Source organism: Adiantum capillus-veneris, chromosome 9, assembly GCF_014529385.1.
Source record: "Adiantum capillus-veneris isolate H3 chromosome 9, ASM1452938v2, whole genome shotgun sequence".
NCBI classification, from domain to species: Eukaryota; Viridiplantae; Streptophyta; class Polypodiopsida; order Polypodiales; family Pteridaceae; genus Adiantum; species Adiantum capillus-veneris.
In genome coordinates, this window is record NC_140939.1 from 67,962,549 (window position 1) to 67,969,931 (window position 7,383).

A 7,383-nucleotide genomic window follows, 5' to 3' on the forward strand; every position below is an offset into this window, starting at 1 on the left:
TGGAGCGTGTCGGTATTTTCAGATCAGCGATCGGAGTTACGGTTGCCAAGATATAGGCCGTTAAAGATTCACCGGGGGTTGGCTCCGTACCAGTTGGGTCCGCTCGATCGGAGTGCCATCTGAGATTTTTATAGCCTCAGTAGGGTTTGTATGCATTTCATGAAGTTTGAGAAGTCTAAAGGGATTTACAGCTTGGCAGGCAGAGTCCAGTGTCTGTTGTCGGCACTGCTGAGCTAGGTAATTTTGGTATTACTCGAGAAGTCGGTATTGACAATAAAATTCACGATGATAATGTTAGTTGAGGACTGCTTCTGCAGGAGGTTGTCATGCTTGGCATTGCCCTTGTTAGTATGTATACCAAATTGGGTGTACGGAGGTTGTACAGCTTGGCATTCCTTGGCCGATGTGTATACTAAATGTGATGCTGTTTTACGAAAGCACAAAAAGTGCTTAAAGAGCTTCGTGTTCGGAATGTGGCCTCTTGGAATGCATTGATTGCGGGATTTACCCCAAGGTGAGAGAATCTCTGATGAGATTGTTGCCAGGGGTTGCTCAAGAGAGATATTATGCTTGGCGATGCTACGGTCAAAATGTATGCCAAATGTGATTCCCTTGCAAGTGTCTTGGCCGCCCATTTAAAAGTGTCCGCCCACTTGCTGACCGAAAAGGGAGGCAACCCTATTTTCTTAAAAAGAAAGTGTGAACAAAGGGAATAGGAGGAAAATGGCGCAAGCATGGCGAGAGACAGAACGCTGTCCAGGGAGGAGGTTGCAGCGGCTTGTAGAACGCGCAAAATCCGGTGAGCTTGAACCGAGATCTCGTCGGCATGTCGAGCCGACCCTTTTCGATAGCAGCTACATCAAATTCCGTGTTGGTCAATGTCTGTGGTACCACGTCACTAAGCCAACTTCCCATGCCACGTCAGTCACGGCGCCGTGACTGCGTGGTGGGGGGCAATTTTTTTGAAGAGTTTTTTTTAGGGCAGCACGAGAGATATAAGGGAGTTCTTTTTTTGTGACTGAAATGAGCAGGAGGAAAGTGCTTAGGTTGGCAAGCAGGATGACGAAGAGAAAAGCCGGATGGCAAGAACGGGTCTCTCTCTCTCTCGTAAGCAAGAGAGGCTCGATCTCTCTCTCTCTCTCTCTCTGTCTTGTCCTCGTACAAGCAAGACGCTCTTTCTCTCGTGCTTGAGAGAGCAAAGAGCCCAAGAAAGCAAAGCATCCAGGAGGAAGACAAGATCACCAAGCTATCTCTCTCTCGTACTTGGTTAGTAAAGGAAAGGAAACAATCTCTCTCTCCCTCTCAAACTCGAACTAGAAGCTTGAGCAAGCCGAGCATAAAGGAAAATTGGGAAGTCTAGAGCACGACAAGGCGAGCAGAACCAAGAAGCAAGCATAAGCTTTGAGCGTACATAAGCCGAGATTGAGCAAGTATAAGACAAGGGAGCAGAAGCAAAGGGATTCAATTTGAAAAGGGATCGAGCTTCGGGAGTCGAGGCAGTGCATGCAAGCTGCATATCATTTCTGAAGCCTGAAGATTGAGACAATGAGTCGAGATAAAGTTTACAGAAGTTACTTCACCGTCATCAGCTAATGTTTGATTAATCATTTTGTTAAGCCCGGTGTCGTTAATGACCCAGTTAATTCTGTAAAGCGGGAGCTTAAACTCCTAGTTAGCAGATGATCCAAGTGACGGTGCTATTAACAACCCGCCTTGGCTAAAGATTAAGTTGTATTCAAACATATTAATCGATTATTTGATGATTACGGCGATTGCCAGAGTCAGTTGCATCAATTGTTCTTGCTCTCTCTCTTTCTCACCTCCCACAGCTAGAGGCCCAACGTCTACCCAGATCACGTAGCGAACACATATCCCCCGACAGTGCTGTGAGGCAAAATCTCCTTTTTAGGGGTATTTTGACAGTTTCTCCCTCTCTGGTTGTCAGATTGAGGCAAATAGATAGACATTTTTTAAGTTTTTGGTCATTTTTGATGCATTGGCGGTATCAAAAACTTTAAATTATAACCCAATTGATAAATTTGTGATTTTTTTAATTTCAATGACGACGAAAGCTATATTGAATGAGCATTGTGTACTTCATGAAAACGACACACATATATATGATGAAAAAGTGACCATTTTCAAGGATTTTAGAAAATTTAGGTTCACTTTTCAGAGTGTTCTGTTGTCCTTTTGGACATAGGCAACAAGTGCAAGTATATTTTAAGAACATTTTCTAGACAGAGAAATAGAATTTCTCAGAAGGCCCTCCAAATGAACTCCGAAATCCCCTAATGTCCCCTCAACATCAAATTGCTTTAGTAGGGCTTGTGAACAAGTCCACTTTTCCTTCTTATTTGTTATCCCAATTTTGACGTTCCTTTTGGCTCCATTGGTCTCTCTTTAAAATGTCTTGAATTTGCAAACAAAATCTTGTTTTGAGTGGTGCAATATTTGATGGAAGTGCTATTCATTAAAGCATTGTTCTTACATATCAGCAATGTTAAAGTCATGCTTTCAATTTTGTCACATTATAACACAAAGCAATCTAGCTATGTGTTGAGGCTATGGAAATGTGTTAAGGCTAAGTTTATGATACCAACCTCTAGTCACATAGAATTTCCTTGAACTCAGTTTGAGCTTCATGTGCACATGCTAGTTTAGGTGAGGCATGGGAAGCTTGAACTTAAGCTCAATCCTCATCTTAGTATCCTATAGAGAAACAACAAGGGAGGCTTGAACTTATGTTTGAGCCTCACATCCTTCTGACAGTGCCTTAAACTAAGTCTAAGCATGTCCACTTGCTAGTTCAGGTGAGGCTCAAACATAACTTCAATCATCTTCTTAATATCCCACTAAACCACAACAAGTGACTTCGTGCCCCATTTTTATGTGCTAGTGTCTCATTTTTATATGGCACAAAGGGTCCCCACAAACAACCACAAGGTGAAACATAGCAAAAAATAATTAAATTTTGAGTCTCATTTTAAAAAATGGGACTTGAATAATTCCCAAAATTCCTAAATATGTGTTATGACAAAAAATATCATCAAAGACAAAGTGAGCCACAACAATGGTATTTACCTCCTTAATAGCTTTGGATTCAACCAACCCGGTGAAATAGTCAATGGATCCACTTTTCAAAATAAATCTTGGCTATATTAGCTTGGTTCCCTATGACTCTAGTATTTGGCTCCTTTCCTCTATGGCCTAACATTAATGACAGGCTTTGTTTCGATAGTGTACATCACGTACTATTGAAGGTCATGAGAACGCTGCTCTTTACACTCAAAACAACACCTGGCTCTTACCCTAATGTCCACTTTCTTTGTGGCATTTCTCGAGAACCATTCTTATCTCTTCCTTTTAAAGGCACTCTTCTTACAACTCCATCTCTACCATGGGTCATCAGATCTTCACCTATCAGAGTAAAAAAATGATCCTTTTGCACAACCCTTATCTTTTTAAACTTATAGAGACCTTTCTTACATTGCCTTGTATTAAATAAATCATCCACCTCCTCTTAAGTTTCTTTCCCGCATAGGTGGTTCTTGTCACGTACAAACCTGCAACATGTACATGCACCCTGCCATTGACCAATTGGTCGGCATGATTATTTGTTTTTCTTTTGAAATTTTTAAACTAGATCTCTTAAAAAAAATTAAGCAACTTTTAATGGCAAAAAACCAATGCTTCAAAGAATCTTGCTTTACCTGCCAATGGCCTAAGAGCTGCTTGACCACCAGCAATGCATCACCTTCTACTATGAGCCTAGATATACCAAACTCCATACTCCACTTCACACCCAAACAAAGAGTAAGGTACTCTGCCTCATTGTGGGTGTGTACATTCTCAAGATCATAGGCCATAAAAAAGATGACCCTACCTTGTGGGTTCCTTATAACCAAACCACCTCCTGTCGCTTTTACCACTCTTCGATATGCCCCATCAAACCACATATTAAAGGTATTCTCTAGATCCGGATCCTCTTTAATCTCATCTCAAAACACTTGTGAATAAACCAATAGATGAACCCCCTTATTGATCGATATATCTGCCAAATCAGACCAACCAGTATGGTCAGTTTTATATTTGAACTCAAATTCTTGAAGCTCCAACACCCACTTCATGATGTGTTTCCTTGGGTTTAGATGTACCGCCACTTTTGATAACAAATGGCTAGAAGTCAACACAAAAAACTTCCATACAATCAAACTTTGAACTTATTACAAGAAAAGACTAAATCCATGACCCTTTGCTTTGCCTCAATATAAATCCGTTCCCTAGGACATATTACCCCAATTTTGAAGTAGATATGCTTATTCTTTCTTCCCGCCTTTTGAAATAGTACGACACCAGCAACTATAATACTATCTATCATAGAAACATAAACGTCATCTTTGCGATCTAGAGTACACACAACTGGGAGATGATATAGAATCTATTTCTTCGAATCTGACTCCTGCTTATACATGTACTTTGTGAGCATCTTAATAATTTTCTCGAATCCCATTGGCACTCTCCACCAAAGCATTGCCTTGGGGATGATAAGGCAAAGAAAATCGATGTTGAATGCTTGATTCTCTACCAATGCATCCACTAGTTTTCTCTAAACTCCTAGCTCCTATAAAAAATAAGCACCCACGACACTTTGCAATGAAAGAAAATATAATCAAAGAAAACCTGAGCCACAACAATGGCATTTACCTCCTTAACAACTTTGGATTCAACCCACCAGGTGAAGTAGTCAAGGGATCTACTTTTCAAAAGTAGTGTTGGCTATATTAGCTCGGCTCCATGTGACTCTGGTATTTTTCTCCTATCCTCTATGGCCTAACATTCATGGCAGGCTTTGCGGCAATAGTGTACATCACGTACTTTGAATGTCACAAGAACACTACTTTTTACACTCAAAACAACATCTAGTTCTTATGTGGATTTCCACTTTATTCAAGGCATTCCTCTAGCACCATTCCTATCTCTTCCTTTTAAGGCACTCTTCTTACAATTCCATCTCTACCTCCAATCATCAGTCATCATGTCTTCACCTATTAGAGTAAACCTACAAGCCTTTTGCACAACCCTTCTCTTTTTCAACTTAGAGAGACCTTTGTGACCTTGTGGGTCCCTTTTTACCACACCACCTCCTATCAATGATACCACTCTTCGATATGCCCCATCAAACCACATATTAACATTAGGGTTGTGTGAACATGAGCCACTTTTGTAGCTATAAAAACTTTTTTGTAAATTCTTGTTCTCATGGACCACAGTAAACCTCATCAAACCCTTTCAAGGATTGGTTCTCAAGGCATGTAGGGAGTTGAAAAAAAATAGAAAAAAAATTCTCCATGTAAAATCATTATTTTTTAAGAGCCATCTTTTAGGTACAATCGAACAAAAAATCACTCAAAAGTTTTGATACCCCATGTAGACCCCTTAAAAGCCTTCAAAGCATATTGAAACTTTTTTGAAAAATACATGGATATGTATACAATGAGAATCTATGCATACACTATTTTTTGAAAAAAGTCCACTAACTTTTTTCAGCCCTCAAATATGTGTATGTTATTAAAATTTAAAAGCTAGTTTTATGGCTTCTTATTGTTTTTAGAAAATAATATTTTTTAATTTTACATTTTTTTACGATAGATGGTATACTAAATTTTTCCACTATGTCATAGCATCTCAATGGTATCTTACAATCATGGCTTCTTGAAAAATAGACTGTCTTAGGGCCAACTTTATAGAATGAGGTGCTAAGCCACTATTATGGCTCAAGCCACTTAAGTAGCTCAAACACAAAATTAGTGTTAAAGGAATTCTCTAGATTGAGTTCCTCTTTAGTCTCATCTCAAACCACGTGTGAATAAACTGATAGATCAACCCCCTTATTGACCAAAATATCTACCAAGTGGGACCAACTAGTATGGTCAATTTTTAATTGAACTCAATTACAACACCTTCTTCATGATGTGTTTCCTTGGTTTTAGATGTAGTGTCACTTCCGACAGCAAATTGCTAGAAGTCAACACAAAAAACTTTTGTACAATCAAATTCACTTTGAACTTCCTACAAGAAAAGACTAAACCCATGACCCACTGCTTTGCCTCAGTATAAATCAGCTCCCTAGGACTTATTTCCCTAATTTTAAAGTAGATATGCTTATTCTTCCTTCCGACCTTTTGCAATAGTACTACACCAGAATCTAGAGTACTAATTATCATAGCAACATAAATTTCATCTTTGCGATTTGGAGGAAACACAACTCGGAGATGACATAGAATCTCTTTCACCCTATCAAAATCTTCCTTTGCCTCTCCATCCCACTCAAAACCATGCACTCGATGAGATCTCTTTTAAAGAGGATACTCATACTGGGATAGCATCCAAAAAACCCACAACAAATCTCTATGATGTGAGAGGAGTGGGTCCCTACGATGGAAGGGGGTGGGTTGGAAAGAAGGGAGGGTAGAAGGAGGTGTTGTTGATGGGATTCTCTAGATTTATGGAGTCTCTCCCTAGCTCCGACATGGCATGGTATGCTAAGAAAGACCATAGGCCACAAGCTATTGTGCACATTACCGGCCAAACAATTTTTACGTTGAATGTAGGTACTCCTCACGTAAGGACAGCACGTTGTGAGCGGGATGGAAACACACACAACGCCTCTATAATCACCCGACACACACTCTTGGGATGATACACACACACACACACTATGGGGCACCACTCGGTTTACACAACCCACCTAGCCGAGACAGGAACACACCTATGGAGTTGGAGAAGAGAGACTATCCATTTGCCCACTCAACACAGACACACACACACACACACCCAAAAAACCGAAATCAAAAGAGGAATATTTCTGGTGTTTAGATACAATTGATCTTGGGCCAACACCAATGGGGCAAATAGCTCACACAATATGGATGAAATATGACAGATACCATTACAAATTTGAGTAGAGGCTTCGCTCAAGGGAGAAACTTACACAGCCAAAACAACAAAAAAAACAGTGAGGAATTTTGTAAAATGGATAGTGTCATTGCGTCCAAAATGGACCTAAACCCCAATCTACAATATCAAAGTGCTCAAATCTGACCTCGGATGAGCAGTTTATGGCCAAAATAAGCTCCAAAAACAACAAAAAATGAGTTGCTGTTTTTCCTCCTCTTCCCTCCACACTTTGTTGGTTTTCTTCTCAGGTTGTTTAGTTTCCACACTTCACTTTATCCCTTGGCACCTTTGGAATTTTGAATGACGTCAAACGGACCCCGAACATGCCAAAATATGGCCACACAATGCGTTTTTGTTACCCTTCTACATCCATCTGCACACTTGGCACTCAACTTTTTCCAATAATGCATCCCGAAATCACAT